Genomic DNA, 11,562 nt, shown 5'->3' with positions numbered 1-11,562 from the left:
CCCCTGGAGGTCATTGTCCCGAGTCCTGGGTTGACTGCCCTGTTTCCTGTTCTGCAGAGGAGAGAGCCCACTAGGTCTGAGGTCCAAGGGCGGTCAGCAGGACTGGGGAGGACCCTTCCTCCTGGCCCTGAGCTCTGCTGTGAGCGGCCAGCCAGGGACGCTGTAAAATGAAGCCAGAGGATCAAAACACCCTTAAGGCTGCTCCAGGAGGGTGGACCAGGACCTCTGGGCTGAGAGGCTAGTGGGCCAGCTTGGAAGGGACAACTTGACCCAACAAGCACATGGGGGGGTGCCCACAGGCCAGGACAACCCCCACCCAGTCAGAGATGACCCCAGGAGCCACCTGGAACAGCCCAGCCCTGGGGCCTGGCAGGCCGAGATCATCTTCCTCTGAGCTGCTGAGGCGTCTGGGAGAGGGGAGACCCCTCACCTCAAATTCACTGAGGGCAACATGGACCTCAGTTATTAGAGTCGCTCAGGATCCATCACACCCGTTATGTGTTCTTGATCCAAATGCTGGACGAGAATTCTGAGTTGCTCCCTCAGCTGTGTGGCCTTGGACTAGTGGCTCACCCTCTCTGTGCTGTGGTTTCTTCACATCCTCATAAATGAAGTTGGTGATAGTGCATATCTCACCAGGCAGTTGCGCCACAAACAGAATGTGGGTCCCGGTGTGCGCCCAGCGCTCGGCGTTTCCACTGCACAAATGAAGCTCGGGCGATTGAGGGGTCTGGTCCGTCCAGTTGGGGGAGGGGGGTGCTGCCCACCTCGACCGGGAACCTCACAGCCTCCTGACCCCCCTGCTTCCCAGACATGCAGCCCAGGCCCACATCTGCCACCAGCTCCTACACTGGCCTCATCCTCCTTCCGAAACCCCAGCCTTTTCACTAAATCCCCTGTTCAGAAGTCTTAACCGGGAAGCACATGGGCCACGGGGACTATGGTGCCCGGAGCCATCGTTTAACTGGGTGAAATTTAATGTCATCAGTGTGATGGGTGACTGGATGATGGCTCGTTTCTCTTTCTTCTTATTTTTACCGTTCTGACTTTTCCATTTTTCTTTCATAGCATGTTTTTCATGTGTTGTTTGAGATTATAAAGCCCTATTTTTAAATCCTCAGCACCGTCCCTCTCCTTAGCACATCTTCCCTGCTCTGGTCAACCTGACCCAGGCCCACCCCCATGCTTGAGCCGTCCCCACCTCTGCCCGGGCTGCCCGCCGCCTGCCTTCCATCTTAGTGCCTGACGTGCCCACGTCCACCTCTCACCCTCCGTCTGGGGGCTTCTCACACACAGCTGAGCCCACCTGGATGGTCCTCATTTTCCACAGGGCCCCCTGGAAGGGACAACAGGTGATGGCAAAAGAGGGAAACTGGGCCTGTGAGAAACTTCATCCATTCCCACGCCTCCCCTCCTTTGTGACATGGACATCCATCACTGGTCATGGGACTTGAGTCTTCTGGGCCCTGCACCCGAGGGGAGCCCCAGGAGGAGGACTGGGGAGGAGCCCTCTGGCTGGGTAGAAGGAGTGGGGAGAGGGGCTGTCTGACGTGCAGGCCTGTGTCCCAAACAGCCTCACACCAGCCCATGTGGCCCCTGTGAGGGGAAATGGAGACAGAGGACCCCCTGCTCCCAGCAGGCGGCCTCCCACCTCCTTGTGCTCCCACAGTGTCCCCAGAGCCCCCGGTTGTCCACACACCCAATGAGGTTCTGGGGTCCCCAGCCAGAGGACTCAAGGCACCCTCATCTTTGGTCCTAGGTCTGGCAGAATCACAGAGGTGGCCCCTTCATCATGCCCTGTGCACAGTTTCTGGGGTGACCTTGGCCTCTCAGAGTTGTTCTGGAGTCTAGGGGTGCTGCCTTCGGGCTCTGAGCTGCCTGGAGCTCCCAGGCACCGTGCTGGGGGATAGGAGGTGGGGGCCCACTGTCTGCCCCCCATGGACCCCTGAACTGTACCAGGCTGACCAGCCCAGGGACATGGAGTGTGCAGTATCCGACCCACCTCCTTAGATCTCCTCTGCCTCAGCAGCCTCAGCGGCCGTCCACACCCGTCCCCAGCCCACCGTGACCTCCCCTCCCTGACCCTCTCCGTCCTGACGAGCGGGGAGCCTGGGCTTCCGTTCACGCTCCACAAAACTGCGGTGAAGGGATTCGGTTCAACAAAACGGCCCCCGAGTCTACTCCAGGTTCTCCAGAGGCGCATTTTACACAGGCTCCCCTGTTCCCCGCATCCACCCCACACAGACCATCCTCATCTTCCTCCCCTGCCCCCAGACCCCCTGGAGTTGCTGATTCGCTCAGCCCAATGACCAAATTCCCTCCTGCTTCCACCCGTGTCCTGGACCAACAGTTCCGGCCTGGTGAGGCCAGGGTCACGACAGCCAAGACCACCCACAGTGGCCCTCGGTCCAGCAAGTGTCTCTCCAAAGGACCCAGGAAGTTTGTTTCAATTGCTCCGATTTTCATTTTCTTCACGAGGCCCTTAAAATCCAGATTTTAAAAGCACTCCAACGTCTGTCATCCCGACAATCACCAAGAGCAAACGGAGACAGGGCCTGAAGTGGCGTCCTGTGGGCTGAGGGTCTCCACCCAGGACCAGTCTAGTCCCCCGCAGGCAGAGGTGTTGTCCATGGCATGGCACTGAGGCCTCAACAAAGCTGGGTTTGAATCCTGGTGAGAGACTCTCCTTGTCAGCTTCAGGTCATCCTCTGTTCCTGGAGCCAGGGGGCAGGGGTCTTGGGCAGGAGTGTGGATGGGGGGCCTGGGGGGCATCCTCACGGGTGTGTCATGCTTGGCCTCATCTCATGGCCGAATCCATGAGCCAGAGCTGACCACTCAGAGACGCAACCTGCTGTGAGCTGAACTGTTGGTCCACACGCATCTTCAGTGTTTGAGGACATGGAAGTGACCCCAGGGAAGGGGCCCGGCAAGCCAGGACAGAGGCAGTTCGCACACTGCATCCCCTTTGTCCACTTGAGCCAATTCCCTTTGCCAGGAAAGGCGTCCTTGAGAGGAGATGCCCACGTGTCCCAGAGCCGGGAGGGAAGGTAAGGAGTAACCATGAACTCAGTTCCACCTGTTTCCGTCTGTTCACGCTCGCTGCTCAGGCCAGGCAGCCCCATTGCCCCGGGATGGGCCAGGGAGCTGGACGCCTATCCAGGTGGGGTGGGCAGAGAGAGGGGGCTCCAGCCCCAGGCCCACTAATATGTACACTTGTGAGTCCATGAGATGGAGTGGGAGAACGCAGAGGACCCTGGGAGCAGCAAGGATGCGGGGAGAGAGGTTGTGGCCACCGAGCCCCCTCCTGGCTCCCTGAGCTGCAGACTTTCTGGGCTAAGGGTCATCCTTCAGTCCTTGCATTTCGGCCAATATTCCCCCGGCGTGGGCCCCGCCCCCTCCCCATGCATGACAGTTTGCCAGGTCCCCCATGAGGGCCAGGGGCCTGGTCCCCAAAGTGCCTCGTGCTGGGCTCAGGTGTCACCACTCAGACGAGGGACATGGAGGAGGCTGCACTTCCCTCTGACCAGCGGGCCTGGGGCATCTGGGGGATGTCCCCATCTCCTATGACCCCCCCCACGACTGGACCTTCAGGGTCTGCCCCACCTGGACCAGCGCATACGCCCCGGTATCTGCAGCCAGCGCATGTGGAGCCCCCTCTGGAGGGTGGAGGGTAGCTGCCAGCGCCCGGCTGCCAAGAAAAACAAGAAAGACGGTGGGATTTACATCCCCAGCTCTCCACCCCCAACCTCCCCCAGAAGGCCAGGCAAGTTCACATAGGACAGGAAGCAGTGAGTCTGACGGCTGGACCGGCTCACTCACATCTCACCGGAACGTGCCCGCTATCTCATCAGGAAACGCGGGCCAGCCAGGTTCAGCCTCTTCTACGTGGTAGAGGCAGAAAGGCCTCTCGCAGAAGCTGGGGCCCTGGAAGGAAAGCGCTTCCACCTGGGGACTTGGGGTGGAGGAGCCGCGTGGGCTTGGCTGACCTTCCTTCAGCCTCAGGAGCTCTCCTCTTGCTGAGTGGGATTTATAAGCTCATAACCCTGGGATGGTAACGACTTGCACATGTGTGGTCAGCGTGTGTCCTGACTTTTCGCTTTGATTCGGTGTCAAATGCTGGTGTAGGTGGGTGTTTGGTGGCAGGGCCGGCGCCGGGGAGGGGGCAGGGGCAGAAGTCACACGGTTTTTGTTATGGATGGCATGGTCACATCAAGGACACCTGGCCCGGGGCTATGTCTCCTTCTATCTGCGTCCAAGTTACACTGAGGTGGACCAGGCAGAGGCCCAGGTGGAAATGGAAAAGATATGATTGGAGAGAGGTGGGTGGGCCTGCCTGACACCAGTTATCTACGATCAAGAATGTGCCCTGGACTATTTTTATGCCATCTGTATTTTCTTTATTTTCCTCCTCTTCTGGTAGAGCTCCTTTTGGACATTTGGTCCAGCTCATTAGAGCTAAAAGGGAAAGAGGGGTGGAGGCCCCTGTGCTCCTCGCCAGGGTAGGGTGGTGGCATGGGGGCCGCGAGAAAGCTCTTCCGCACTGCCCCCCAGCCCTGGTCCACAGGACCACCGAGGACTCAGGCAGGGGAGCTGCAGAGGGGCCGTGGGGTCCCCAGCTCTGACACTGCAGGTGTCTGGCTGGGAACCAGGTGGCCCCTGTGGGTTCAGGTGTGGGGACGACACCGCACACACACACAGACACACAGACGTCCCCCTGCCTTTCTGGCACAGAGAGATCTTAGTTTTCTGCCTTCCCCTCCCTCCCAAACCCTCACACAGAATCCACAGGGGCTTTTGTTTTTTTGGTGTTTTTTTTTTTTTTTTAAGCACTTTTTTCTTCTTACCCCAATCAAATTGATGACTAGGAAAGTATGCGGCTTGGTAAGCAAAATTCTTGTGAAAACGAAATTCCAAAGCCCTCGGCAGCCGTGACCTCCCCGCACGGATACGCACAGAATCATGCTGTTTTTCATAAATCGCCACCCGCCTGGGGGCAGCACACAATGGCCAGTGTTGACACTGGATTCCTCATTGTTCCCGAGGCCTCCACCCCACGTGCCGCTGCTTGGGGTGCGCCCCCCGTGTGGCTCTGCGTCTGTCCCCAACCCCGGAGCCCAATCTGCCCTTGGGTGGACGTTCACCTGTGACTGACTGTGGAAGGACAGGCTGCACCCCGGGGCCAGGTGCAGCTCCAGCAGCGCTGGCCACGGCCCAGCAGGCTCCTCAGGAGGGACAGGACCCCCTGTGTGCCAGGCCCCATGCGCGGCACTGGGAACCGAGGCCCCGCCCTCCTCCCAGGGCTCAAAGCCTCCCTGGGAGACCAGACCTGCACGCTGCATCCCAGGCTGACTTTGTCCTGATGGGTCTGGGGGAGGAGAGATGGAGGAAGGGAGTGTTCAAGGTGCCCAGGGCTTTGGCTGCGTGTCCCTCCCCCAGAGGACCCTCCAGGACCCCTCAGGGCTGCTTCCCTTGGCCTCCGCCCCAGCAGCCAGCCCCCCAGACACTCCCCCCTCCCATTGACTGCTTGTCACAGCACTTAACCACCTGCCATCTGGGGTGGAATCTCCAAGCAGGCAGGGCCCCTGGATTGTGCCTGCACACAGTAGGCCCTACTCAGCACTTGTGGAATGAATGTCAGCTCACACTTCTGGGGTCTCACCAGCTCCCCTGGGGCCCCACCAGTTATGACCACACAAAGCAGCCTCACAGAAGGGAGGCCCTGGGGGAGGTGACAGCACCCAGACCTGCATGACCGATCCCACTGATTCCCTGTCACATGACGCCCAGAACCACTGCTTATGCAGAAAGCTGCCCCAAATCTTACTCTGCAGAAGGGAATGCTGACAGCCTGGCCAGGCCAGTTCCCACCACGCCGGCCTGAATTAAACAGTTTAATCAATTAGTGAGATGGACGCCTCTGTGTCAGCTGCAGCTCTAATGAGGGGCTCCCCGCCCCCACCCGTGGGACGCACTGGCCTTCTCCCTGGGCCCCTCAACAGGGCCGGACTCAGCCCTTGTCCTCCCCAGGCGGATGCAGCCCCAGGAGCGGGTCTGGGAACCTGGCCCTGCAGCACCAGCTAGACACTCGGCCACACAGGGCCAGGCCCTCCCCGCAGCCAGCTTTCCTTCCAGAACCCAAGTGGCAGAGACAGGAAGGGCCGGGGGCGGGGGGGGGGTGGGTGGAGGGGCTTATGCAACCGTCTCCATTTGTGGATGAGGACACAAAACCCCTGGGGACCCTGGACGTGGCCCAGTGGGACTGAGGTCACAGGGACAACGGGTGGGGAAGCCAGCACTCCCTCCCCAGAGTTCCTCAGCCTTGAACACATGCACACCACGGACAGATGCACAGACACACATGTAGACACACATGCAACCGCACGCACAGACCCCCAGGCTGCAATCTCCTTGCAGTTTCCTTCCCAGAGTGTCAGCACAGGACCAAGCACAGCACCACCCTGCAGAGACTCAGGCCTGGAGCCTCCCCCTGATCTGTCCAGGTCAAGGCCCAGGGTCAGGGTCAGTGTGAGGGCACGTGTGTGAGCACGTGTACGTGTGTGTGTGGGGCGCGTCTCTCTGTCTCTGCTTCCCACTCCTTCCCTGGCGTCCGCAGCATGAGTGGCTCTGGGCACTGATCACACCAGCTGTGTGTGTCCTTCTGACAATCAGACTGGACTTTTCCCAGCTGTTTGGAGATAAAGCTGCCCACCCCCTCGTGACAATTAGAAAGTTGCTCATGTATTTACAATGGAGGGCGGGGCTGGATGTTTCAACGCCTGGCTTCAGTGAGCGGGAAAGGCCAGCGGGAAATAAAGCAAACCTCAGCCCAGCCTGATGTCCTCTGACTTCCTTTCTAAAAAGACAAGGGGCCATGTGTCGCTGGTGTAAATCTCTTCTCTTCTCTGGGTGCCGACACGTCCTGGGATGGAAGCCTGCCATGGGGGCCCACAAGCGGGGGGTCAGGGCTGTGTGCCCACCCGGCAGGGAGACCCTCACCCACACCATGGTCCACGGCCACCAGGCCCTGAGGTGGCAAAGGAGGTGGCTTTAACATGCAGGACGATCTCCACTCTCCACGGTAAGCCTCCCACAGAAGGACACGGGAGCCCAAGCTCACACGTGCCGGCTGTGGACTCCACACCCCGACCCCCCCCAGGACCGCCCGCCTCCACACACTGCCCTTCATCCACCGAGGTCTTGTCTGGTCTGAACGGCGGTCTGAACTGGTGGTCCCAACTGGGGGTCCGGCACTGACATACCCACGTCATGCTCAAAAGCACTGAGGGCCGTGGGGGCCAGGGTGCAGGCTTCCTCGGCCTCCAGGAGCTGGGGGCAGACCCTGCAGTGAGAGCCCTCCGCCAGCCTCCTGGGGTGCGAGCATGCTGGACAGAGGAGCGAGGGGGCCCTCTCAGGGCAGGGAGGTGCCTTCCCACCCTGCCCTTCTTCCCCTAATGCTGTGGGGAGGGCAGAGGACCGAGGGGGTGCTGGGAGGTGCCTTGGCAGCACTTGTAGCACGTTGGGGGGTCACCTTGGAGAGTGAGAAAAGGCCGTCCATCCATTTCTGGGGGCAGGATGCAGTGTTCGGTGGGCAAAGCCCCAAGCCGGGCTCCCTACCGTACGTTCCCACTAGAGCTTTCAGGGCATTACTGACCCCAAGCTCCGGAGTCCCCATCTCGGTGAGGGGCCACCCCAGGGGCAAAGCCAGTTGAGGCCACGACAGGACCCCCGTGGGCCAGCGAGGACCCGGTGAGTCCAGGCCCGGCTCCCACCACAGCTGCACCTGCAGCTGCCCCAGTGTGGCAGTCCCAGCCCTTCTGAGCCCACTCTGTCATGCCACGTCTGTCTCAGCTGTGCAGGTGAGTGGAGCCCAAACACAGGGCAGGTGGAGCATCTTGGGGGTGACAGGGGAGATACCGAATTCCAGCCACAAAAGAAGAGAATCTGGGGAAGGTGGGGGGTCCACAGACCTGGGGTGTATCCGGCAGACAGGAGAGAGCAATGGGGAAAAGGCCCAGCACTTCAGCACGGGCAGGACCCACGAGGGGCCGCCCACAAGGAAGAGGGTCCCAGGGTGCTGGGCAGACAGGGGGCCGCAGGCAGGACTTGTAGGAGGTCCCTGGGGCCAGGGGGGCCCATCCTGATTGGTGAACGCCAGAGGACCCCAGCCTCGATGTCAGGGTGACTCAGGACATGTGAGCCCAGGTGTGGGCGGTGCATTCCGGCAGTGCTGGAACCACACTGGACTCTCCTGGCAGTGAGCTCAAAGGCAGCAGGTTACAGTGTAGTGTCAGGTGGCAGAGAGAAGAGGGAAAACACCTGAGTCAGGGGTGGCGAGCACAGAGAGAGACAGAGACAGAGGGAGAGACAGAGGGGGCGAGGGTGGGGAGAGAGCATGATCCCTCGTACATCAGTGAGAAAAACCACAACTGCCCTGTGGTCTCCACCTGTACAGAATCACTTAACTCTGAGATTCAGATAAAAGTTAAGAACCAGTTTTCTAAAACTGCAGGTAGACACATAACACAGCATTCTACACACAACTTTAGGGGGAATTCACAAGCACCCAGGCTGCCCAGGCACCCTACCAAGTCCCCTTGACCCCAGGTAAGAAGGTACCTGGGTGGTCTGTCTCCTGTAGATGTTGTAACAAATTCCCACAAACTGATTGTGGCTTAAAAACAACACAAGTTTATCATCGCCTGGTTCTCGAGTGTCGGCGGGGCTGGTTCCCTCTGGAGGCCCTTCCTCTGCCTCCATGGCCAGCACCCACTGTCGAGTCCCCACACTGCACCTCTCTGGTTCTCTCTTCTGCCTCGTCTTCCTTACAAGGGTTCTTTTAAGGACCCCTGTGATGACATTAGGCCCACCAGAATAACCTCCCCATCTGATTAGCAATCTTAGTTCCATCTGTGGCTTTAACTCCCCTTTGCCATGTAAGGTAACACATTCACAGGCTCCAGGGATTCGGATGAGGACATCTTTGGGAGCCATTAGTCTGCCGTCCACAGTGGGTGAAGATGACAGACAGGATATGGACCACATACGTGGAAACATGGCCCAGACATCAGGGAGTCGAATGTGAATTGTTCCTTTGTTGTTTTCTCAGTGCTGACAGGAGGCAGAAAGCAAGGGGAAAGGTCACTTGGTGCACCATCCCTGTCCCCCACCCCTCCACCCCAGGGCCTTTGCACAGCCTGTTTTCTCCTCCCACACACCAACTCCTGCTTTCCTCAAGGGCTGGCTCAAACCCCACCTCGAACACCATGGTTAAAACTGCAGTTCAGCCACCCCCACCTGCCCACATTCTGCATCCCAGACCCATCTCTGCCCTTCTTTTCCCTTTGGACTAGTCGCCACCTCAGTGTGATTCAGCATCCGTGGGTTTACATACTGACAGTCGCCCAGCTCCCCCCCAGGGCAGGGTCCTGGTGCTGGAGCTGGAGGGAAAGACCTGCAGGTACATCTGACTCAGGGCCCCTTTCTTGCCCAGCAAAGAGGAGGCTCACAGAGACAGGGCGCGTGTCAGGCCAGCCAGTCCAGCCTGGGACATCCACCGGGGCCCTTGCCTGGGGCCAGCTGGCCACCAGAGGCCGGGACAGGGACACCTACATGCAGCAGTCTTGAGGTTCCCCTGGGTCTCAGTGGGTCACATGAGCGGGTGTGGGTCATGGCCAGCCCCTGGTGGCACATGACCCCTACACCTGTGGTCCATCCTACCCCAGCTCCTCCGGACAGGTACCGTGGTGCTGGAAATGAGGTCTGGGGCATGATGAGCAGCCCCCAGCTGGAGGCGGCAGGGTCAGCCTGACTCCCCAGGCAGTCGGGATGGGGGAGAGGTGAGTGGCCCCCTTGTATGGGGGTGCAGGGGCCTGAGCCCTCAGGGAGCCCAGATGAGCAGGAGGAGAGGGCCAGGGCCGGCGTCCCACGTATGTCTCTGGGATGGCATGGGATAGAGAGGAGAAGAAAGCACCCTCAGCACAGGGCAGTCGTCAGGAAGCAGAAGAGCTGCCCACAGACGCCATGACAGCCAAATGGCTCAGAAAGTGTTTACTGATCTTGATGTCGTTGGACAGGCCTGAACGAGCATGTCCAATGCTGCAGAGGCCAAGAGAATAAGGACACCCCTTGGGGTTTGCCAGGAGGAGGTGTTTCTGGGGTGGTTCCAGGGCCTTGGCCAACATGTGCAGGTTGTTCAGGATGGGAGGGAGCGGACACAGAGGGTGCGGGTGCGGGGCACAGCTTAGCAGGAAGAAGGTGGGATCCGGGGCACACTGGCCCGGACTCAGGGCTCCTACACGCCTCCCCTTCGACCTCTGGATGGAGCCACAGAGGAGGGCCGGCAGCTCCATCCACAGAGTGGCCGGGGCTGCCCGGAGCCAAGACAGAGGCAGTGGGCCGAGACCGCACGGCAGAGCTGCCACTCAGCCAGGACCCTCCGGAGACCCTCCGAGTGCCTGGTGTGGCCCCTCAGGGCTCCACGGTGTGTCAGAGAGTGGGCTGGGGTATGTAGGGGTCTCAGACCCCAAAGGGGGCTCTAGGCAGCAGGAAGGCACGGGTCGGAGGGAGGTAGGGGTTCTGTGCCCCCTCAGAAATGGTGACCTTTCCAGCTCCTCCCCAACACCCAGCGGCCCTGGACTGCTGCCGGTGCTCTGCTCGGCCAAGGAGAGGGAGCTCCGTGTGCCGGCACCAGGCACCCACCTGCAGGGCCGGACTCTCAGCGCCAGACCCCACCCTCTCCCCACCGTGTCTGACAAGCCCTGCTCTTCCTCCAGACTCTCACCAAGAGACCTCCACCCCCAGGCGCTTCCTACAAAGCTTCAGCCTCACATGGAGGGAACGCTGCTGTCCACCGGACATCAGCACCTGGGGTCAAGGTCCCGGATCCTCCTGGGGCAAATCCCCGCGTCCCTGTACCGACACGAGGAGGAACACCAGCCCCGAAACCCGACAATCTGGTTCTGCAGCACCCGCGTGCCCAACCAGCCCAGAAAACCCAAAGCACAAACCCAGGAGCGGGTCAGCTCCTCCCCCACCGCGGGCCTGGCACGTCTGCTGCTGTCACAGGCATCCTTTTGGCATAAAGCGTCACAATCATTAGCCACAGTAGGACCTGTGCCTGTCACCAACCCTGTTGCTTCAGGTCATCACCCTGCTTCTTGTTGTGCAGGTATTGAGCACCTGCTTCCTGTTGTGACCTGCAGGAGCCCACAGACCTGAGCCAGCGCACACCTGAGGCAGGGCATGCCAGAGTTGGTGCACACCTGAGCTGGTACATGCCTGAGCCAGGGCACATCTATGTCAGCTCACACCTGAGCCAGGGCACAGCTGAGCCAGCATACAGCCCCTCCCCATGGTGTGCCTGAGTTTTCGGTGCAGTTGGCTCGGTGTTCCCTGACTGGTGTCAGCCTCTCCCAGGTCTGTTCATCTCAGCAGCTGCTTGGGAGGAATTGCAGGCTCAGGTCTGATTACATGACACCCCAGCTACGCCTGTACTGGGATGAACAGTGTCTCCCAAAACTCCTATCTATCCAGGACCTGTGAATGTGAACTTATTTGGAAACG

Source organism: Balaenoptera ricei, chromosome 20, assembly GCF_028023285.1.
Source record: "Balaenoptera ricei isolate mBalRic1 chromosome 20, mBalRic1.hap2, whole genome shotgun sequence".
Taxonomy (NCBI): domain Eukaryota; kingdom Metazoa; phylum Chordata; class Mammalia; order Artiodactyla; family Balaenopteridae; genus Balaenoptera; species Balaenoptera ricei.
The sequence above is the reverse complement of the archived record's forward strand: the minus strand, read 5'-3'. Positions refer to the sequence as shown.